At 44.2% G+C, this 24,036-nt stretch overlaps 1 protein-coding gene across 3 annotated transcripts in view; it reads right to left on the reverse strand.

The window, feature by feature from the left end:
• The window catches only part of LOC129715037 (polyadenylate-binding protein-interacting protein 2-like), an 87,651-nt gene extending 64,682 nt beyond the window's left edge, over positions 1 to 22,969 (reverse strand). The window contains exon 1 of one of the 3 annotated variants that reach the window (XM_055664871.1): positions 22,817 to 22,969. The gene's annotated coding sequence lies outside the window, so the exon portion shown is untranslated. Of the gene's footprint in view, positions 1 to 22,737; positions 22,757 to 22,816 lie in introns of those variants that run through there. The other 2 variants (XM_055664869.1, XM_055664870.1) reach the window with 2 other exon arrangements.
• Between the last annotated feature and the right edge of the window lie 1,067 nt (positions 22,970 to 24,036).

Raw genomic sequence — 24,036 nt, forward strand, 5'->3', positions numbered from 1 at the left:
CCTACAATTTACTCCACCCCCTCCTCAATACACATTCTACCAAGCAAAAAAAACATTACCAACGTGTGAACCAAAGATTGTAAGGACAAAAGGAAAAAACAATCATGGAGAAATCACATAGACAAACCACACGTTCAAAGATATTAGACTATCTTTCAACATATCTCCACATTGATGGTGAGAGAAAAAAAAGATCTCATCACACCATATTTGTCTTTTGCAGCAATCAAGATGCCCCTTTTTCATCAAAGAAAAATCAAAACTGGTGCTATAAGTAGAAAGACTATGTTCAAGATTATTCTATGTTCTATGTTCAGATAACTATCTAAATGGTGTCAAGTTGGGAAAAGGGGAAGTACAGCCAGATCTGGGGGTCCTTGTTCATCAGTCTATGAAAGTATGCATGCAGGTACAGCAGGCAGTGAAGAAAGCGAATGGCATGTTGGCCTTTATAACAAGAGGAGTCGAGTATAGGAGCAAAGAGGTCCTTCTGCAGTTGTACAGGGCCCTAGTGAGACCACACCTGGAGTATTGTGTGAAGTTTTGGTCCCCTAATTTGATGAAGGACATTCTTGCTATTGAGGGAGTGCAGCATAGGTTTACAAGGTCAATTCTCGGGATGGTGGGACTGTCATACGCTGAGAGAATGAAGCAGCTGGGCTTGTACACACTGGAGTTTTGAAGGATGAGAGGATATCTTATTGAAACATACAAGATTGGTAAGGGTTTGGACATGCTCGAGGCAGGAAACATGTTCCCGACTTTGGGGGAGTCCAGAACCAGGGACCACGGTTTAAGAATAAGGGGTAAGCCATTTAGAACAGAGACGAGGAAACACTTTTTCTCAGAGAGTTGTGAGTGTGTGGAATTCTCTGCCTCAGAGGGCGGAGGAGACAAGTTCTCTGGATGCTTTCAAGAGAGAGCTGGATAGGGCTCTTAAAGATAGCGGAGTCAGGGGATATGGGGAAAAGGCAGGAACAGGGTACTGATTGGGGATGGTCAGCCATGATCACATTGAATGGCGGTGCTGGCTCGAAGGGCCGAATGTCCTACTCCTGCACCTGTTGTCTATTGTCTAATGTGAATGAATACGAGCATAACTTTCAACCTAGTACCCAAGCCATCATTTCTAATGTTTCCTTTGCGTGAACACATTGTTGCATATCAAAAAACATATTTTTCAATCCAAAAACGGTTTCCAGCCTTGCTATTGCACCCAATCACCCTGTTGCGATGATAATAATTAATTTCTCATTCTTCCCAATATGCCTAAAGTATTCTTCCTTCAATATCTCTTTGTAATCCAGGTTTATGAAACTGCAATAGTTTTTACTAACAAAGTTTAGCAGAGAATAATCAACAACAGTTTCTCTCCCCTTGTGTATATTACTACTTCTGGCGCCATGAAACTATTCTTAGTCCAAAGCTCTGCCACCCACATGCCAGTCCTTGGGAACACATTCAGGCTCATAATATTAGAAGATATGCCTACAAGGTGAACAGCTCAGGAACATTCAGCTAAGGTTCAATGGTTATTTTATTGGTCACATACACCTAGGTGTAGTGAAATGCTTCTTGCCAATGCAGCACATAAAGAAAGAATACAGACATAACAGTAATAAAGAAATTTAAACATAAAAACATCCCCCCACAATGGTTCCCATTATGAGGGAAAGCACAATGTCCAGTCCCCATGCCATGTCCACCCATAGTCGGGCCTATTGAGGCCTCCACAGCTGCCTTTACGGAGGCCCGATGTTTCAGGCCGTTCTCGCCGGGTGATGGTGCTCCGGCGTCGGGAGAATCCTCTCAGCGGCTTGGGAAATCTGGAACGGCCGCTTCCCTTACCGTGGCTTCCGAAGCCAACAAGGCCACGCCGGATGGAGCTTCACCACTGGCGATTTCGGCGAGAGATTCCAGGATCACGATGAAAAGTTCAGCACCGCTGCCGCCCGCTCCACAGACCCGCAGCTCCGCGATGTTTCATCGGCGGTCTTCAGCTCACCGGAGGAGCTCCAGCGCGGCGACCCAGGCAAGGCATCGCCCGCTCCGCAATAGTGCTCCAGCGCTGTGCCGCCGCCGCCGAAGTACTGGGCAGTCCCCTCAGGAAACGCCGCTCCAGGCCCGCTGGTAGGCCGCGAGGACGGGTCGAAAGTCAGTGCAGCCCAGAGAAAAGCTACCTCTCCGACCAGGTAGGGACCCTGAAAAGTAGTTTCCCCCTTCCTCTCCCCCACCCCACACATAAAAAAACACTAGAGCTCCAAAAACAAAACACTAAAACTCACTAAAAATAAAAAAGAGTGAAAAACGAACAGCTGCAGGTTGGGCAGCCATACTCCACTCCAGCTAGAAAAAGGCTGTAAAGACCATGGAAAAGGGGAAAATCTGAAAACTAAGATACTTTCTACTCTATAATACATTTCAACCTGTCCTAACAGCCGATCAGACATGAGGAAAACCTTTTTCACCCAGAGAGTTGTGAATCTGTGGAATTCTCTGCCACAGAAGGCAGTGGAGGCCAATTCACTGGATGTTTTCTTTCAAGAGAGTTAGATTTAGCTCTTAGGGCTAAAGGAATCAAGGGATACGAGGGAAAAAGCAGGAATGGAGTAATGATTTTAGATGATCAGCCATGATCATATTGAGGGCCTATTCCTGTACCTGTTTTTTTTATGCCTCTAGGCACAGGATAAGTACAGCATTCTACTCCCACTGTTCACTGATGAGGTTGAGGTTGTCCACAACATTCGTCATCTCAAACACCATTCACAAGCCATTCCATTCAAGGGTGTGCGAACAGGGAACGATGGGTACAAATGGTCCTTGATTATGTTGGTTGCTTTCCCGAGGCACAATTGACCACAAACTAAGACTCCCTTCCTTCGCAAGATTGACCACAAACCAAGTGGCACATTTGTAGTAACACTATATTCTGAACTGGTATTTTTCTCTTAGCACTACCAGTTGTACTTATGTATAGCATGATTGCACTCCCCCCTGTATGGTATGATTTGACCAGAGAGCACGCAAAGTTTTTCACTGTATCTCAATGTACTAGATAATAATAAACCAGACATAATAAAGCACACCTTAACAGCTCTTTGATCGAGCTTTTGTTTGTATCTTATGCCATAGTGTAGTCATTCCTGTGAAGCAGAAACATAAATGTGTTGTTCATCTGATGAATCCAGGAAGGAAGCCACCCTCAACAGCATGTCAGCCTAATCAAGTCATTCTTTGATGAAATAATAAATGAAATAGTATCTGCCGGCAGACCGATTTCAATTAACACAAAGGCCACAATTCCAAAGTAGTGCAGGTGGTTAAGTAAAGCTAACTGTTTCCTGAGGAAAAGGTATCATTTAATATGGCTATGAAAGTAGAACTTAGTTGGCAAAGTGAAGATTGTTTTTTTGGGCATCCTAATTATCAAGGCAAAGGAATCATGGCACCTACTTTAGGTATGTTACAAAACCTACCTGAATCGTGGCTGAACATCTGCCCTACCCCGTGTGCGCGATTTTGGCGCTGTTTAGAGGGGGCGGGTTTAAAACGTGATTTTTACTAGGCTGTTGCAATCGAAAATGTTCAGCCTAGTAAATCATTAACGGAAAATCGCTGAAAGACCCCGTCGCAAAAGGTATTATTAGTTTTTATGGCCTTGTATAATAGTTATAGTAGTTTAAAAATCACTCTCTAAACTCGCAACCTCTCGCAGCCCCAGGGTTTTATAAAGCAAACAATTAAAGGTATGTACCTTATTTTTACATTAAATGGGGCTTCTTAAGAACCCTGTATATAAAGTTTTCTATAGCGAGTAGTTCATTTTGGGCTCTTTATATCCCGCAGTATTTTTCTGGGCATTTGAGGGCACAAATCCAGCGCAATGTCAACGTTCTAAACCAGCGCGTTCCACAGGAACCCACTAGAAAGCTGATTTAAATTGACTTTAATTTACAGCAATTGAACACTAAATCCCTTCCATTTGGCCTATAAATTGATGTAAATGAGATTTAAAAGTCATGTTTTATTGTGAATTATTTGTGAATATTATTTGGACACTTGGGCTATTTAAAAATGTTAATCATTTATTAAGAAATGGATAGATGTTTAGATCTAGTAATTGAAGTTTGAAATTAGCTACAATTGGGTAACTAACTAATTATATGCTTTAATTTCAGGTCATCCAAGTAAGATTATTTTATATTTGTTTCAGAATGCTTCAATCTATGATAACTGAAAATTTCATTCAGTTCTCTTAATTTTTAAGAAGGTTATGGGCTTTTGACTGTCCACGATCACAGCTTTTTTGTTATGTCCATAGAAAATCAATAGGGAACAAGATGCTAATTTCCGAGTATGAAAATGGCCATAACTTTTTTATTACTTGAGATATGAAAGTGAATTAGGTGTCAAATTAAACTTATTGTTATGCTTTATCTGATGGGATAAATTGCAGACTTGATTTTTTAAATCTCAAAATTTTGTAACATTGCTACCTACTTAACAATAGATAATTCAGCGATAATTCACTGATAATTCAGTGAAGATTCTTCCAGGACAACTTAAAACCAACAACTTTCAGTTATGTATCATAGCAAATATCACAAGGCAAACATCACAAATAAATTTGTATTGTATTGTATATTAAGAGGCAGTGGAGGTTGGAATGCCTGTCCTCTATCATTTCCAAATAGAACTGCTTCACCAATGCCTTCAGCCACCAAGGTGTATAGCTCTGGGAAAGTTTCTTGCATCTTTGCCGTTATACTTTAAAAAAAATGTTTATCAGTGTTCAAAGTTTACTTCTTTGAGCAAACTTTCAGCTAATTGACCCAATATCTAATTGTGGTTCAGTATATTCAATATTACTTCTGTGCTGCAAGGCCAATGCTAATTTTACAATCATCTTTCACTTAAATTTCCCATTCCACTCCCACTTTGACAATAGTGGAGGAATGTCGGAGGCTGAAGACAACCATCATGTACACAATTCCATTTACCAGTTCTTGGTCCGTTGCCATTTATGCCTTGATGACTCGGGTGTTAATCCAGACACTTGATAAATGTTGTGAGAGAACCTGCCCAATCACCAACTTTTCAGGCAGTACCTTCTAGATTGCAACCGCCCTTAGGGTGAAATTTTCTTCCCCCATCCTTCTCAGATATCAAAACCTTACTCCACGTTAAACAGATGGCCTCCAGTCTTAGATATCACAGTAATGGGAAAATGTCTCTTATCGTCTTTCCTATTCATGCCTCTAATAATTTTGTAAACTATCAGGTGCCCATTCGGCCCACTCTGCTCCAAGAAAGACAGTTCCAGGCTATTGAGTCTCTCCTCATTACTGAAAAGTCACATCACAGGTAAACACCCTGGTAAAAGTAGAATCCCAAATACAAATGTCAACGATTTATTTTCCCTGCAATTGCTGCTCGAGCTGCTGAGTTGTATTTTGCTCCATCGAGTGTAAACCAGAATTTCACACAATTGTGACGATGTAGCACCAAGATTTTATAAAATTGACTCAAGACCTTTAGAGCCTTTATTTCTCTGCCTGGGTTAACGAATGCCAATATCCCATATACCTTCTTCATGGATAAACTTCAAATAGCTTTTACCACTTGAGCATAACTTGATTGTTCCTATATCCTCTCGTGCAGCTCAACTAATTACCCATTCAGATTATTATTTTCCATTCAATTTCACAAGCTACAAAATTTGGGAACTAACCTTAGATACTATCAAATGTTTTCAGATTGTCTACATTTACCGATTGCCATGTCAATTCTTCCCATTTCTTCACGTGTTCCCATCAGGACAGCAGAGTTAAGAGTCAGGGTAACAGAGAATAGAGCACAAAAACTGACCCTTCTGCCACCAAGTCTGCATTCGCCATCAAGCACCCATATTTAGAGTAATGTTCCTAAATCAATTTATCCTCCTCACTTTCTCATTAACTTACCCCACATCCCTGCCCCCATACAAAATTTTCACATTCATCATATTGTAACCAATTTATCTATTAACCCGCACATATTTAGGACATGGGAGGAAAGCGTGAAGTGTAGATAGAGTCAACGGTGGGGAGTCTGGTCTATGTGAAGGATTGGGCTATCCACAACTCTGCAATTGTTTCTGGTCTTGGGCAGAGCAATTCCAAAACCAAGCCGAGATGTATCCCAACAGTATGCTTTCTATGGCGCATCTGTGAAAGTTTGTACGTCATTGGAAACATGCCAAATTTCTACAGTCTGCCGAGGAAATAGAAGAATTGGTGCCTCCTTGGCTGTCACTTCATGTGGTTGGACCATGACAGAACAGTTGATAATATTTACACCAAGGAACCTGACGATCTCAATCAATTCCACTTCAGCACCAGTGCTGCCAGCAACATGTTCAGCAAGGACATTGTGACAAGGGCCTCTTCCCATGCTACACTTTTCTGTGTGTCATGTAATGTCACTGTGAGGCAGCATCTCTGCAAGCTGAACCACTGTGCTGCCCTAAATCCTATTCAGGTTTTCAGAATAATAGTAGGAGAATCCATTTTGTGTGTCCATTACTCTCTTCTGATATTTGGCATGAATGAGGTCAATGATGGGATCAATGATAACTCAACTGGGACTGTAGAATGGCATGCCAGCTGCAGCAAACATATTGCAATGAGGGAATAACCTATCTGAAGCCTAATTTCATACTGGAGAATATGTTTTTTTGTATTGAAACAGTTTCACAAGCAACAAATCAACATAGTATTCTATCAGTATACCACATTAACGAGAACAATTCATGTTGCTGACTAAGCGAACAAAGTGACAATTATTTGGTAATGGAAGAAAATTGACCGTGCAAGCAGTGTTTTAATTATAATAGGACAATTCTATCATAGCCTGATCAATCTTCTCCAAATGATTAAAAGCATGATTCATGGACCCATCTTCAAAACAAAGTGTCACAGATAATCAGCTCACTAATCCACAGCACTGGTTCAGCAGAATCATCTGGTTTTAAACTTCATCATCACATTGATCCAATAGGGATGCAAGTTAAACAGCAGAGTGAGCACTATCAATTCATTTATCTGCAGCACAAATGAATACTGTATCTAGGAAGTTGATCAAATGGAGTTGGGACACATGACAATAAACTCTTTTGACTTGACTTGAGCTACCCAATCATCTTCAGGGGCTTCATTATGGTCAAGAGTGGGAGTGATTACTAAAAAATAATGTTTGGATCATAGAGCACAGAAGCATATCCTCACTCCATTTCTTCTGTGACCAAACACCCACATACAATCACATGACTGTGCACAAATGCAGTCACAGAGAACATGTATAAACCATGCAGAAGGTATCCATGGTCAGAATCATACCACGGGTTTGAGCTGTGGGGCAGCAACACTAAATGCTGCATCAATGTACCACCCCTTCACAAATATTCAAATAATAAACAGCCCGACAAGTCAGTATGGCCAATAATATTCATGCACAAGTGTCTGACAACCAATCATCAAGAAGAAATATCCCAGCGAACAATTTTCAAAAACACAAAATCACTATCATAATAAACTTCTACCATCATTCATACTAGGTCTGCCAATGGCTGGAAACTTAATTTACTTGCCATAATAAATAGTGTACCACAGAGCAGTGAAGGAATGGGATTTGTGTAACATGACTAACCTCTCAAATACTGCCACCATGTACAGAATTCATGTTAGAGTACTATGGAACATCTGAAAACCTGCCAGGATAACGCTGCAACAGCTGAACCCCAAATTATATCCATCCAATTACTACCACAAACAAACGTTACATCTACAGGATGCAATGTAATAACAAACCAAGCTTAACCAAGATATCTCAAGTTTTAATCTATACCTGAAGAAGTAAATTGAATCACTTCCAACACGCCTCACCCCCCTTCAAATTACTCCCTAGACTGTAAATACGAAGGTTCACCATCGCAATGTTAAAATGTTAGAATCACAGCAACAAGCTCTGTAACAGCGCCCGCAGTAGTTGAAAACAGCACAATAACATCTACATCCTGTGAATAACTATATAAAAAATTTTTTAAAAGAGCTATAGCATCTCCTCCAAAAACCAGCTGAAAATTGTAGTTTTTTGCAGGAGGGACGGAAAATTAAATACATTTAAGCACTAATAAGAATATAATTTTGAATATTATCTACCGTGTAACAAGTGAAACATTGGTCTACAGCTGAAAGGCATCTCCTAACAGCCAAGCTTCAATAAAGATTTAGGAATGAAGCACTTGTCTTGTTTTTCCATTTAACTACAACCAAATATTTTACTGTTACTACTATGACATCACTATAACAACTGTTGTTCCCAGGGTTACACAACTTACCTAGCCAACCACCTCTCACTCCATCATTACCCCAAATCTTTGCTTTGAGCATAGAAATGTCTAAAGACCTCAATATTAATAACTACATGGATAACTAGTTGTTTTAATTGAATTGAGTGATTGATTGAAAGACACAATATGGAAACAGGTCCTTCTGCCAACCGAGTCCACACCGACCATCAACCATCCATTCACACTAGCTCTGTTATCCCACTTTCTCCTCCATTCCCTACACACTCAGGAAAATGTAACCATCAAACCTGCAAATGTTTCTGATGTGGTTGGAATCCAGAGCACCCAGAGGAAACCTACGCAGTCACAGAGAGGACATATAAACTCCACACAGACAGCTCCCAAGGTCAGGATCAATTCTAGGTCTCTGGCACTGTGAGGCAGCTGCTCCACCAGCCGCACCACTGTGTGCAGCTAAATAATAAACTGGGGATTTGTTATATTACTGGACTTTTTTTTTTAAACTTGTGGAAATTAAAATAAAGGTAGTAAAAGTGTTCAGATGGGCATATGCAACGAACTGCTGGTGGAGGTAGTTGGGGCAGGTTCTATCTTAACATTTCAGAGACATTTGGACAGATACATGAACAGGATAGGTTTCGAGAGACATGGGCAAGGTGGGACTAGTGTAGATGGGACATGTTGGTCAGCGTGGGCATGTTGGGCCGAAGCGTCTGTTTCCACACTGTATTAATCTATGACTCGCTTATACAACTATTGCCCAAAGTAGGATGCTCTCAATAAATCTCAATGCTCAAAACTCAAGATACACAAGTTCTCATTAAGGTGACTGTTTTTTTCCTTCCAATGGTGTTCCCTTAACTGCAGTATTTCCAGAATTTTCAACTGAAATAGAATTACTTACTTACTGCCACAATCTAAACGGGTGCAACTGGAACTAGACAACACTAACCACCTTTCACCAAGAATAATCAACTTTTTGCAGTTCTGAAGCAACTGCTGACATAAAGTTAAGGAATAATCTGCTCTTCATAAATCTGCTCTTCAGCATCATAAACTCACCTACTGCAGCAAATTATCTTTCAACCCATTTACAGAATCATAGCATAGAAACAGGCCATTTGACTCACCATGCCAACCAGTGGGCACTCTTCGGTGTTAATCCCACTGCCCAGCACTCTGTCCATAGCCCTCATGCCTAAGAAATTCCTACTGTCTTGTTCATCTACTCTTCTTTAGTCTATATACCTCAATCGTCCCCTCTTAATTTTGTCTAGAACTGATCTAGCTTCTCCAGCCTCTTCTGCATCCTAGGAAACATTGTGGCGATTCTACTCTGCACCCTCTCCAACATCATTCCAATAGCTTGATGACCGCATGCAGTGCTCTAGCCGAGGTCTTCCAAAGGTATAAAATTCCCTCCTTCAGTAGCCAGAAACCAGTGCCTGTGCTGTCAATATACCTTCGTAACCAAGTTATCTAAGGCGTTACCGCCTTGAAGATCCATGGAATTGCACTTCAAGGTCCCCATATTCTGCAATAATGCCCCAAACCCTACCATTCACGGTGTATGCTCCAACATCACATGTACTCCCATAATGCACAGAATGCACTTCCAAAAACCCCAACTATCCTGTTTTACGCTTTGGTAATCAAACCAGAATATTTGGTGTAAATAACATCGCAATAGAAAATATAATTATTAAGACAAAACACAGCTACAGGAGTGTGTGCATCCAGACAAAACCTATGAGACGTGAGGCAGGGATAGTGATAGAAAAGAATTGGTCAGTAGAAGTGAAAGAAAGAATAAACAAAAATAGATAAGATGTGCACATGATCAGATAAAGAACTCCCCATGTATACATGCAGATAAACAGACAGTCCTCAGTGGGATGAAGAACTCATTTCTGTGCTGTATCTCTCTAAAATAAAGTGATATACGGAAGGAACTAGGAAAAACCCTTCAATGAGATAAAATTTCACTCAAAGAATTCAGTTTCTAAATTAAGATGTTTTCAACACCAAATCACCAAAACAATCCAAAAAAAGCCCTGAATATTTACTTATCTCTACTTCAATGTATCTTCTACCACAATAACTTTTGGTTCTCTTAATGCCCTGAAATCAAACAATCTGTTTGAACAAAACTCAATAGGTTTCATAGGCCTAGAATTCCAAAAATCCACTGAGTTACTCCAGCATTTTGAGTCGATCTACAGTATAAACCAGCATCTGCAGTTCCTTCTTATTATGCCAGTCACTGTCCAGTTTCCAGAGTGTAGGAGTGCAGTGAAGCTTCACTAAACTTATTTGAGATGACTTTATAGTTTAGGTGTTTTGTTATATAAGATATTAGGGGAAATATACGGAAATCATATTGAAACATAGTGTATTATAGAATGTTGCACTCAATACATGGAGGGTGTTTTCCCTGGTTAGTATTTCTCCGAGTGCAGGTCTGTGACGGGGCGTTTTTCATGGACTAGTGCTGGGACCGTTGTTTTTTGTGATTATGTATAAAATATTTGGATATTTGGATGCTCTTGCTAGTACATTTGCAACAACTCAAATGTTGGTAGAGAGTTGTGGATGATAAAGAAAGTTGTCAAAGCGCACGATATAGGTCAACTGGCAGTTTGGTTAATGTGGACAAGCACGAGATGCAGCATTTTGGGAGTTCGAATGGAAGAAAAAATCATAAATATCACAATTCTGCATTGATGTACAGAGGGATCCTGGGGTGCAAGTCCATTTCTCCCGAAAGTGGTAACACAAGTGGATAGAGATGTAAAGAAGGCACATGGTGTGCAATTCTTGTCGCCACACAATGGGAAGGATGTAGAGGTTTATTATTAATGTTTTATGTATCATTCTTAACTGTCATTGTATGTCATGTTGTCACTTGTAGGTGGAGCACCAAGGCAAATTCCTTGTATGTGAATACTTGGCAAATAAACTTATTCATTCATTCATTCATTTAGGAGGATGTGTGGAAGAAGTTCATCAGGATTTTGCCAATATTGGAGAATGTTAGCTTTAAAGAGAGGTTGGACAAACTTGAATTGTTTTCTCTGGACATGGAGGCAGAGGGCAGATCTGATACGATGGGAGCATTTAATTAACATTTTGACAGACATATGAATTGTCAGGAAATAGAGGGATAAACACCATATGCAGGCAAATGGATTGGATTAATTAGCATCATGGTCGATGCAAACATAATGGAATGAAGGGCTTGTACCTACGTTGTGTTTTTCTATGTTCTATGACGAAAACTTAACTCAGTGGGTCAAGCAGCTTCCCTGGAGAAAAACGGATTTGTGACATTTCAGTCAGGGATCCTTCTGAAGAAGGGTTTTGGCCCGAAACGTTGCCTATTTCCTTCGCTCCATAGATGCTGCTGCACCCGCTGAGTTTCTCCAGCTTTTTTGTGTACCTAGGGATCCTTCAACTACTGGGGTGGGTGGGGGGGGGGGGGGGGGGGGGGGGAGAGAAAAAACTTGGAGAGGAATAACCAAGACAAAATCAGGGCCAGCAGCAGATGACATCAAACACGGGGAGGTTCCCTGATAGGCCGATTCTTGGCTAAGGACGGTGTGATCCCAAGAGGGATACATCGTTGCAAACTGGTTAACTGTTCTTTCGGAGGAACGGGAGGAGGAGGGCAATGTTTATAGAAGTTACGGAAAATTAGAGAATTCAACTGTCGGGTTGCAAGCTGGCCAACAAAATGTGAGGCTCTGTTTTCTCCAATTTGCGTGTGTCATCATGCAAAGTGTAACGGAGGCACAAGAAGCTTTCTAATGTTTAATGCAATATGCTGGAGTTCAATGAAGATTATAGTGTACAAGTCGGAAGAAGTTTGGATGTACCTTATTGTTTTTCATCAACAATAAAGAATTTATTAATCAAAGGACTATGTTTTGAAGATTTATCTGTGAAGAAGCTCTGACGATCTTGGACGGAAGCTCGCATGCAAATAATGACATTCCCCTTAACCGTGTAGTCCATTTAGCAGCTAGAGGGAGTAATTTCTTGAACGATATCAAAATTTGCCGCTACAGCGTGTACCCTCATTCATCCAATGGAGGCGGCCCAGGACAGACAGGTTAGTATGGGGACGCCAAAGGGAGTTAAAATGGTTAATATTCAGGAGATCCTGTAGGCCTTGGCTGATCGACAGAAGTATTGAATATGCGGTCACCAAGTCTGAACTTTGTCTCACCAATGTACAGGAGAGATGGCCTTTATTTAAGATGTAATGCAAATCAAGCCAGGGAACAACCAACAATGAACCTAAAATCATTGCTTGGAAAATTAGGGGAAGAGATTCTGAGACAAGATCTGCATGCATTTGAAAGGCACGGGTGATTAGGGATCATCAGCATGGCTTTGTGTGCTGGAAATCATGCCTCACAAAATTGATTTGAGTTTTTTTAAATAAGATTGATGAAGTGGATTGACGAGGTCAAGGCAGTAGCAGTTTTAAAACACATAAAGGTAGCATCTATGGAGCGAAGGAATAGGTGACGTTTCGAGTCCGCCTCCTCCTTTCTTTTTCCCGACAACCCCCCGACATCAGACCCGAAACGTCACCTATTCCTTTGCTCCATAGATGCTGGCCCACCCGCTGAGTTTCTCCAGCTTTTTTGTCTACCTTTGACATACAAGATAGTATTTTTCTAATTGGAGGTCTCTGACCAGCGTTGTGCCACAGGGTGCCCACTAATATTTCCCCCTGAGAAAAATAAAGTTTGTTCGTATCATATCGTACATCAACGATTTGGATGGCAATGCCGTTAACATTGTTAGCAAATTTGTAGATGACACCAAAATTTGTGGTAGACTGCGAGAATATTTTAGCTTACAATAAGATCAAGATCAATTAGGAAGGTGAGCTAAGGAATTGTAAATAAAATTCAGCTTTGGCCACTGATCGTTGGTATGTCAAGTACAGTTAATGGTCGAGCCCTGGAGAGCTTTGCAGAACAGAGAGATCTGTGAGTAGAGGTATATGGTTCCCAAAAACAGGCGAGTCAAATGGACAGTGTGGCATAGAGGCTTGCATTGTGTGCATGCTGGTACAACATGAAGTGGCTGTAAAAGTCGATTTTGGGACAGAGCAAGTTTACAGAACGCTGTCTGAATTAGAAAGTATAAGCTATAAAGAGAGGGTTACACAAAAAAGCTGGAGAAACTCAGCGGGTGCAGCAGCATCTATGGAGCGAAGGAAATAGGCAACGTTTCGGGCCGAAACCCTTCTTCAGACTATAAAGAGAGGTTGGACTAACTTGTTCTGTTTTGGCTGAAACATCAGAGGTTGAGGGGAGACCTGATAGAAGAAAAAATTATGAAAGGCATAGATAAACGGAATCTTTTCAGGCATAGCTTTACGGTGACATGGGCAAAGTTTAAAAGCGATGGGCAGGGCAGGTTTTTCCATGTGCTTCTAGTGATCGATAAGCATGCCCCATATTGAAGCTTACCACCATCGCATTACTGCCACTTTGTAACCATTCTTGCACATTCTCAATTCAACTAAAGTTGGTTGTCTGCTCAGTGAAGGAGCAGCAAGAAAATGGACACTGGAGGCAACATATTCCGATAGTTCATATGAATGCCCTATATTCAGTTATAAGATATGCTCCTGACGATATGTGACACAATGGAGGATTTCCCCAGTATGAAGGAGGGAAATATATGTTCAAACTTGATTAGTGAAGGTGTCCGAGGTTATGGGGAGAAGGTAGGAGAATGGGGCTAGGAGGGAAAGATAGATCAGCCATGATTGAATGGCGGAGATTATTTTATCGGCCCACGTCCACTCCTGTCACTTATGACATAGAAACATAGAAATTAGGTGCAGGAGTAGGCCATTCGGCCCTTCGAGCCTGCACCGCCATTCAATATGATCATGGCTGATCATCCAACTCAGTATCCCGTACCTGCCTTCTCTCCATACCCCCTGATCCCCTTAGCCACAAGGGCCACATCTAACTCCCTCTTAAATATACCCAATGAACTGGCCTCAACTACCCTCTGTGGCAGAGAGTTCCAGAGATTCACCACTCTCTGTGTGAAAAAAGTTTTCCTCATCTCGGTTTTAAAGGATTTCCCCCTTATCCTTAAGCTGTGACCCCTTGTCCTGGACTTCCCCAATATCGGGAACAGTCTTCCTGCATCTAGCCTGTCCAACCCCTTCAGAATTTTGTAGGTTTCTATAAGATTCCCTCTCAATCTCCTAAATTCTAGAGAGTATAAACCAAGTCTATCCAGTCTTTCTTCATAAGACAGTCCTGACATCCCAGGAATCAGTCTGGTGAACCTTCTCTGCACTCCTTTTATGGCAATAATGTCCTTCCTCAGATTTGGAGACCAAAACTGTACGCAATACTCCAGGTGTGGTCTCACCAAGACCCTGTACAACTGCAGTAGAACCTCCCTGCTCCTATACTCAAATCCTTTTGCAATGAAAGCTAACATACCATTCGCTTTCTTTACTGCCTGCTGCACCTGCATGCCTACCTTCAATGACTGGTGTACCATGACACCCAGGTCTCGCTGCATCTCCCCCTTTCCCAATCGGCCACCATTTAGATAATAGTCGGCTTTCCCGTTTTTGCCACCAAAATGGAAAACCTCACATTTATCCACATTATACTGCATCTGCCAAACATTTGCCCACTCACCCAGCCTATCCAAGTCACCTTGCAGTCTCCTAGCATCCTCCTCACAGCTAACACTGCCCCCCCCAGCTTAGTGTCATCCGCAAACTTGGAGATATTGCCTTCAATTCCCTCATCCAGATCATTAATATATATTGTAAATAGCTGGGGTCCCAGCACTGAGCCTTGCGGTGCCCCCACTAGTCACTGCCTGCCATTGTGAAAAGGACCCGTTTACTCCTACTCTTTGCTTCATGTTTGCCAGCCAGTTCTCTATCCACATCAATACTGAACCCCCAATGCCGTGTGCTTTAAGTTTGTATACTAATCTCTTATGTGGGACCTTGTCAAAAGCCTTCTGGAAGGCCAGATACACCACATCCACTGGTTCTCCCCTATCCACGCTACTGGTTACATCCTCGAAAAATTCTATAAGATTCGTCAGACATGATTTACCTTTCGTAAATCCATGCTGACTTTGTCCAATGATTTCACCACTTTCCAAATGTGCTGCTATCCCATCTTTAATAACTGACTCTAGCAGTTTCCCCACTACCGATGTTAGACTAACTGGTCTGTAATTCCCCGTTTTCTCTCTCCCTCCCTTCTTAAAAAGTGGGGTTACGTTTGCTACCCGCCAATCTTCAGGAACTACTCCAGAATCTAAAGAGTTTTGAAAGATTATTACTAATGCATCCACTATTTCTGGAGCTACTTCCTTAAGTGCTCTGGGATGCAGCCTATCTGGCCCTGGGGATTTATCGGCCTTTAATCCATTGAATTTACCCAACACTACTTCCCGGCTAACCTGGATTTCACTCAATTCCTCCAACTCCTTTGACACGCGGTCCCCTGCTATTTCCGGCAAATTATTTATGTCTTCCTTAGTGAAGACGGAACCAAAGTAGTTATTCAATTGGTCCGCCATATCCTTGTTCCCCATGATCAACTCACCTGTTTCTGACTGCAAGGGACCTACATTTGTTTTAACTAATCTCTTTCTTTTCACATATCTATAAAAACTTTTGCAGTCAGTTTTTATGTTCCCTGCCAGTTTTCTTTCATAATCTATTTTTCCTTTCCTAATTAAGCCCTTCGTCCTCCTCTGCTGGTCTCTGAATTTCTCCCAGTCCTCCGGTATGCTGCTTTTTCTGGCTAATTTGTACGCATCATCCTTCGCTTTGATACTATCCCTGATTTCCCTTGTTATCCACAGATGTACTACCTTCCCTGATTTATTCTTTTGCCAAACTGGGATGAACAATTTTTGTAGTTATCCATGCAGTCTTTAAATGTCTTCCATTGCATATCCACCGTCAACCCTTTTAGAATTAATTGCCAGTCAATCTTGGCCAATTCACGTCTCATACCCTCAAAGTTACCTTTCTTTAAGTTCAGAACCATTGTTTCGGAATTAACAATGTCACTCTCCATCCTAATGAAGAACTCAACCATATTATGGTCACTCTTGCCCAAGGGGGCACGTACAACAAGATTGCTAGCTAACCCTTCCTCATTACTCAATACCCAGTCTAAAATAGCCTGCTCTCTCGTTGGTTCCTCTACATGTTGATTTAGATAACTATCCCACATACATTCCAAGAAATCCTCTTCCTCAGCACCCCTGCCAATTTGATTCACCCAATCTATATGTAGATTGAAGTCACCCATTATAACTGTTTTGCCTTTGTCGCACGCATTTCTAATTTCCTGTTTGATACCATCTCCAACTTCACTACTACTGTTAGGTGGCCTGTACACAACACCCACCAGCGCTTTCTGCCCCTTAGTGTTTCGCAGCTCTACCCATACCGATTCCACATCCTCCAAACTAATGTCCTTCCTTTCCATTGCATTAATCTCCTCTCTAATCAGTAACGCTACCCCACCTCCTTTTCCTTTCTCTCTATATCTCCTGAATATTGAATATCCCTGGATGTTCAGCTCCCTGCCTTGGTCACCCTGGAGCCATGTCTCCGTGATCCCAACTATATCATAGTCATTAATAGCTATCTGCACATTCAACTCATTCACCTTATTACGAATGCTCCTTGCATTGAGACACAAAGCCTTCAGGCTTGTTTTTACAACACTCTTACCCCTTATACAATTATGTTGAAAAGTGGCCCTTTTTGATTTTTGCCCGGGTTTTGTCGGCCTGCCACTTTTACTTTTCACCTTGCTACGTATTGCTTCTACCCTCATTTTACACCCCTCGGTCTCTACGCTCACACATTTAAGAAACCCTTTCCCTTTAACTCCATCCTCCACTATCCCATTCGACACCCCACCCCCCTTATTGAGTTTAAAGCCACCCGTGTAGCAGTGGCAAACCTGCTGGTCCCACACCTGTTAAGATGCAATCCGTCCCTTTTGTACAGCTCCCCCTTACCCCAAAACAGATCCCAGTGATCTAAGAATCTAAATCCCTGCCCCGTGCATGAGTTCCTCAGCCACATGTTCAGGTCCCGTATCTCCCTGTTCCTGCTCTTGCCAGCACGGGGAACTGGAAGCAAACCGGAGATAACAACCCTGGAGGTCCTGCTTTTCAACATTTTTCCGAGCTCTCTAAAGTCACGCTGCAGAATATTCATCCCCTTCTTTCCGACATCGTTTGTGCCGACATGCACTACCACTTCCGGATGTTCACCTTCGCCCTTGAGGATTTTCTGCACTTTGTCCGGACATCCTGGATCCTGGCACCAGGAAGGCAGCACACCATCCTCGCATCCCGTCTGTTGCCGCAGAAACCCCTGTCCGTACCTCTCACGATGGAGTCTCCCACTACAATAGCCTTGCCTTTTTACCTTTTTGGTTTTGGCTCACAGCCCTATTCGCATCGCAAGCCAGTCCACCGCTCACGTCTTCTGTCCCAACAGCTTCTAAGCGGATTAACCCGTTTACAAGAGGTACACCACCCGTTTCTCGGACGAACCGGAGGTCATCCACTTGCTTCTCCAGTTCCCCAACACGGCCCTTCAGGAGCTCTACCTGGATGCACTTTTCGCATTTGTAGCAGGCAGAGGCACCACCGGTGTCCTTGACCTCCCACATACTGCAAGCATTGCACATGACCAAACTACACAGAACATTAAAAAGTACAGAATAGAAACTGTACTGTATGCACATCTGTGCCAAAACTAACGTAAATGTAAACTAATCTCATTTGACTGCACTGGATCTATATCCCTCTGTTCCCTGCATATCCATGTGCCTATCGCAAAGCCTCTTAAATGCCACCATCATATCTGCCTCCATCTCCATCCCTGGCAGCACATTCCAGGCACCTTCTGGGGGGAAAAAAACTTGCCACGCACATCTCTTTTAAACTCTGCCCCGTTCACTTTAAAGTTATGGCCACCGGTCTTCAAAATTTCCTCCTTGGGAAAATGGTTCTGACAATCTATCATATACTTCTATCAGTTTTCCCCTGTCTCTGATATTCCAGAAAACAACAATCCAAATCCGTCCAACCTTTAGTTGTTGCTAATACTACCTTATCCATGCAACATTCTGGTAAACCTCTTCTGCATCCTCTTCAAAGCCTCCACATCCTTCCTGTAAACCAAAGTTTATTATGCTACATCATGATTTTCTGACTCTTATGCTCAATGCCCTGACCAATGAAGACAAGCATACCATATGTATTTGTTACCACTCCATCTATTTGAGTTATCATTTCACGGAGACCAAGATCCCCCTACTCATCAAGGTTTTGCGGCACTCGACCTTCCAAGTTGCAACATCTCACACTTGCTCGGATTAAACTGCCATTTCTCCACCCATTTCTGTAGTTGATCTGTATCCTGCTGTATGCTGTAACAGCCTTCTTCACTGTCTGCAAATCCAGCAATCTTGGTGTCATCTACCAAACTATCTAGATTTACACCCAAGTCATTTACATATAGATCAGAGGTTCTGGCATAGATCCCTGCAGACTGGTCTTAAACCTCCAACCAGAACAACATCTGTCCACCACAACCTTTTGTCTATTATGATTAAGCCAGTTCTGAATCCATACGACCAAATCACAGTGACTCAAATGCATCTTAATCTGCTGAATCAGCCTACAGGTGGGAGGGGTTCTTCCTATCCATAGAATCTACTCCAATAACTTCCCTATCACTAACGTGAGGCTCACCATCCTAAAATCCCTTTGATTATCTTTACTCCCATTCTTAAACAAAGGGTCAACATTGGCTACTCCCTGGTCCTCCAGGACCTCGCCTGCAGTTAGAGAAGTTGCAACGGTCTTCGTCATAGCTCCTGGATTCTCCTCTTGCTTCTCTTAATAACCAGGATTAGATCCATCAGGCCCAGGGGATTTATCCGCCTTAATGCTCTTCAAGAGCCCCAATACCGTTTCATTCTTGATCTCAATCTGTCCTTGCTTATTAGCATTCTCCACACTGATCCCAGTCCTCTATGTCCTTTGTGCAGCAGATGCAAATTGCTCGTTTAGTAACTCACCTACATCCTCTGATTTTAAGCACAAATTCCCTCCTTTATCCATGAGTGGTCCAGACCTCTTCCTGGTTACCCTCTCTTCTTTAAATGTACATATAAAAAGCCTTGGGATTTTCATTAATCCTACTCACCAATGACTTTTATGGCCCCTTTTGGCCCTTCCAATCACAAGCTTGAATACTTTCCCACTTGCAGCTGTTTGAAAGCCCATCAAAATACTGTAGGCACACAACAAACTACAAAAGATGAACTGCCTTTCAACATACCAGATGATAAACGGGATTAATGGTGTAGAAACTAAGCAACCATTTTCTCCAGCTGGGGCTTCTAGAACATGCGAGTGCACTGTCAGGTTGAGGGGTCGGCCCTTTAAGAAAATGGGAAATTTCTTCTTGCAGAATATGGCACACGTGAAGAATTCTCCACCTCTTGATTAATACAAGGTTGACATCAAAAGATTTTTGTACACCAAAGAAATGAACAACACAGAGATCAGATGGGAATGTAAAATTGAGGCACAAGATCTGCTGTCATCATGTTGCCAGCAGTATTTTCCTGTCTTGTGTTTCCAAATAGCTTATGTGGTTAATATCCCATTGCTAATTGTGGGAGGTCGCCTTGCCCAATTCAGGTGTCATTTCAATAGGCACAACACTTCAATATATTTTGCTTCAAATTGATGTTGTAAAATTTTACCACACTGCTAATCCTTTGATTTTGATGACAAAACAATGCAATGTGCAAACAAAAATTACTTCTCCAGATATTACCGCAAGAGACAACAACAGAACACAATCTAGAAATGGCTGAACACATTCACAGCCATTTTAACATTATTAACAAGAAAACCTTCAAAAACATTTCCTTCGTAATCACAATCTTTGACATTGGATTGAAGGTGAAAGTGGATGGGGTGGGGGGGGGGGGGGGGGGGGGGGGGGGGGGGGGGGGGACTAAACCCAGAGATTGGTGGATTTATGAGTGGGGGGGGGGGGGTGGGGTGGAGAAGGAAGATGAGTAGGGATTGGTAGAGGGGGAAGGACTAAGCTCAGGGGTCGGGGTGGGTACAAAGAGGAACCAAGCCCGAAGATCATGGCATTTAAGGGTCAAACCTGGGAATTATCAGGGGAGGGGATCTACCCCTGCAATCTCACAGGGATGTGAGAGTCGACCCTTGGCTTATAAGAGAAGGCTGGCCCCTTGGATTGGAGAAGCATTGATACGTGGGATTGACTCCGGGGGTTCGGGGGAGAAGGATAAATCCAGGAATTTCAGAGAGGGGTTGCCTTGGTATAAAAACGGCTTTGATTCCATGGGTTGGTGGAGGCGTCAAATTATTGATTCTTGGGAAGGTTTAATTCCTGGAACTGGGTACTGTTCGGTCGAGTTCACCTGTGGATTTGGAGAGGGATTGCCCCTGGTATTAAGGGCAGTTGACCTGGCATATTAAACTCCTGCACTGGGGGGAGGGGGTCATGTGGATTGGGAGAGTTTATCAGTTTAGTTTGTCCTGACCGAGTTTACGGAGGTACAGTGAAAAGCTTTGCCCAGGTGTTGCCCCTGGATTTAAGGGGGATTGACCTAATAGATTGGGGGAGGTGTACAGCCCCTGGAAATGGGGAGGGGTGGGGGTCATATTCGTGGAATTGGGGGATGGTGACCTCATGGATTTGGGGGGGGGGGGGGGGATATAGGGGGTCCTGCCCTTGCTTCAAGGGCAGGGGACCAACCTTTGGAATTGGGGGGAAGAGGTGACCCAGTGGATTGGGGGACCAGCCTCGGAGTGGGGTGGTGGACTGGGTGAAGGGGTCCATCCCCAGATTTGGGGGATGACTGATCCCATCAACCGGGGAAAGGGCCCAGCCCCCGGAATTGGAGAGTGGGTGGCCCCAGGGATTGCAAGAGGGGTGGCCAGCACTGAAATTTTTAGGGGGGGGGGGGGGGGGGGGGGGGGAGGAGATTCCAGCCCCTGCAATTGGGGGGTGGTGGACCCCGTGGCTTGGGAGAGTTTGACCCCGTTTTCTAAAGGGGGGCTCTGCCCCGGGGGTTCAAAGGGGGACTCTGCCCCGGGGGGGGGGAGAGGGGGGGGTTTCAAAGGGAACTCGGCCCCGGGGGGGAGGGTTCAAGGGGAACTCTGCCCCGTGGGGTTCAAAGGGGAACTCTGCCCCGTGGGGTTCAAAGGGGAACTCTGCCCCGTGGGGTTCAAAGGGGAACTCTGCCCAGTGGGGTTCAAAGGGAACTCTGCCCCGTGGGGTTCAAAGGGGAACTCTGCCCCGTGGGGTTCAAAGGGGTGTTTATCCGGGGGCTACTTAAGGGGGAGTTTGACCGTTGAGTAAAAGGGGAGTTTGCCTCAGGATTTAAAGGGAAGTTTACCGCGTGAATTGAAGGGAAGTTTACCCCAGGATTTAATGGGGAATGTATGGGGGAGTTAACCCCAGGATTTTAAAAGGGGGGGGGGGGGGGGGGGGGGGGGGGGTTGATAGTGAGTTTTTACCCCCAGGATTTCACGTGAAATTTGACTCCAAGATCTAAAAGTGGAGCTTACCCCGGGATTTAAGGGAGTTTACCTCAGGGTTAAATGGATTTTACCTCAGGATTTACCATGGGATTTAAAAGGGAATTTGACCCCCGGATATAGAAGGGGGGGTTTAACCCTGGGATTATTAGTGAGGTTATTTAAGGGGAGTTTATGATCCCATAATTTACACGGAAGATTACCTGAGGGAAGGCACTCCAGGATTTAATGGGGGGAATTTACCCCTCTGTTTACAGGGAAGTTTATCCCGGGATTTAGAAGGGGGAATTTGCCTCAGGATTTTAAAGGGAGTTGATCCCAGGATTTAAAGGCAAGTTCACCCCCAGGATTTAAGGGGGAGGGGGGGGGGGGGGGGGGTAACCACAGGATTTAAGGGAGAGTTTGCACCCCTGAGGTGGTTTTTCAGGGGGAATTTTCCACACAGGATTTAACCAGATGTTTACCTCAGGATTTGGAGGGTGGATGTCGTGTCGTGCTCCCCAGGGGGAAAGTAAAAAGGCAAAGACACCAAAAAATGCTGGAGTGAGTAAGTCAGCTGGAGTGAGTGAGGACGGGCAGCATCTGTGGAGAGAAGGAATGGGCGACGTTTGTGGGGGTCGAGACCCTTCTTCGGGAAGGTTAAAAGGCGCTGGAGTGTCTCCCCCTCCCTCACACACACACACACACACACACGCGCGAGAGAGGGAGAGCTCCAGGCTTTCGGGCCTACCTACCGCGAGTGAGGCGCATCGCGGCCACTGGGTGAAGGGACACACGGCCGGGGAGGAATCCGCTCACACGACGGATATTTACCTCAAAAAAGAAAAAAAAAACCCTCCTCCTCCTCCTCCACCACCCCCTCCTGCTCCTCCTGCGGCTCCTGCTCCGGGTCTCGGTCGGTCGCTCGAGCTGCAGCTGCTGTTGGGCTTTGGCGGCGGCGACGGGCGGGCGGACGCGCGGACGCGGGCGGGCAAACAAACGAACTCTCTCTGGCTCGAGCAGCGCTGGGGGGGGGGAGGGGGGAGGGGGGGGGGGGGGGGGAGGGAAGGGGAGGGAAGGGGAGGGTCATTAGCCCCACCCCCCCCCCCCCTCCTCCATGTCCCACCGTCTCCCGCCTGGTGATGGACGGCTGCCTCACCCAATGCACATCGGGTCATTGGCCGAGGCCCTTCGTTTGATTGGTCGGTCAGGTGCGAGAGGCGGGACGACGATGAAGACCCGGACCTCCTATTGGTCCAAAGCCCCCCTCCCCAGGTCCCGCCTTCCGCTGGAGATGGACGGCTGCCTCAGCCAATGCACATCGGGTCATTGGGCGTTTGATTGGTCGGTCAGCTGCGAGAGGCGGGACGACAGTCAACAGCCGGAGCTCCTATTGGTCCAATGCCACCCCCCCCTCCCCCGACGGCGATGGACAGCGGGCTCAACCAATGCGCATCGCATACGGGGCAGAGGCCGACGTTTGATTGGCTCGCGGCTGGTGCGGGAAGCGGGAGCCGCAGGGAAGAGCCAAACCCCTATTGGTCCAAAGCCCCTCTCCGAGTCCCGCCTTCCGACGGGGATGGACAGCTGCCTGACCCAATCGGGATCGGATACGGGGCAGAGGCCGACGTTTAGTTGGGTCATGATCGGTCAGGTGCGAGGGGCGGGACTAGACGAGGGGCGGGACTAGGACACCAGATGGACAGCTCCACCGTCCAATGATCGTCGGTTGCGAGGGTTGGAGGCCTGGGTTTGATTGGTCGGGTTCCACGTCGGTCAGGAGCGAGAGTCGGGACAGCAGTGAATAGCTGAACCCCTATAAAGGGCTTAATTAGGAAAGGGAAAATAGATTATGAAAGAAAACTGGCAGGGAACATAAAAACTGACTGCAAAAGCTTTTATAGATATGTGAAAAGAAAACGATTAGTTAAAACAAATGTAGGTCCCTTGCAGTCAGAAACAGGTGAATTGATCATGGGGAACAAGGACATGGCGGACCAATTGAATAACTACTTTGGTTCTGTCTTCACTAAGGAAGACATAAATAATCTGCC

This window comes from Leucoraja erinacea, chromosome 48 (genome assembly GCF_028641065.1).
Source record: "Leucoraja erinacea ecotype New England chromosome 48, Leri_hhj_1, whole genome shotgun sequence".
Taxonomy (NCBI): Eukaryota; Metazoa; Chordata; class Chondrichthyes; order Rajiformes; family Rajidae; genus Leucoraja; species Leucoraja erinaceus.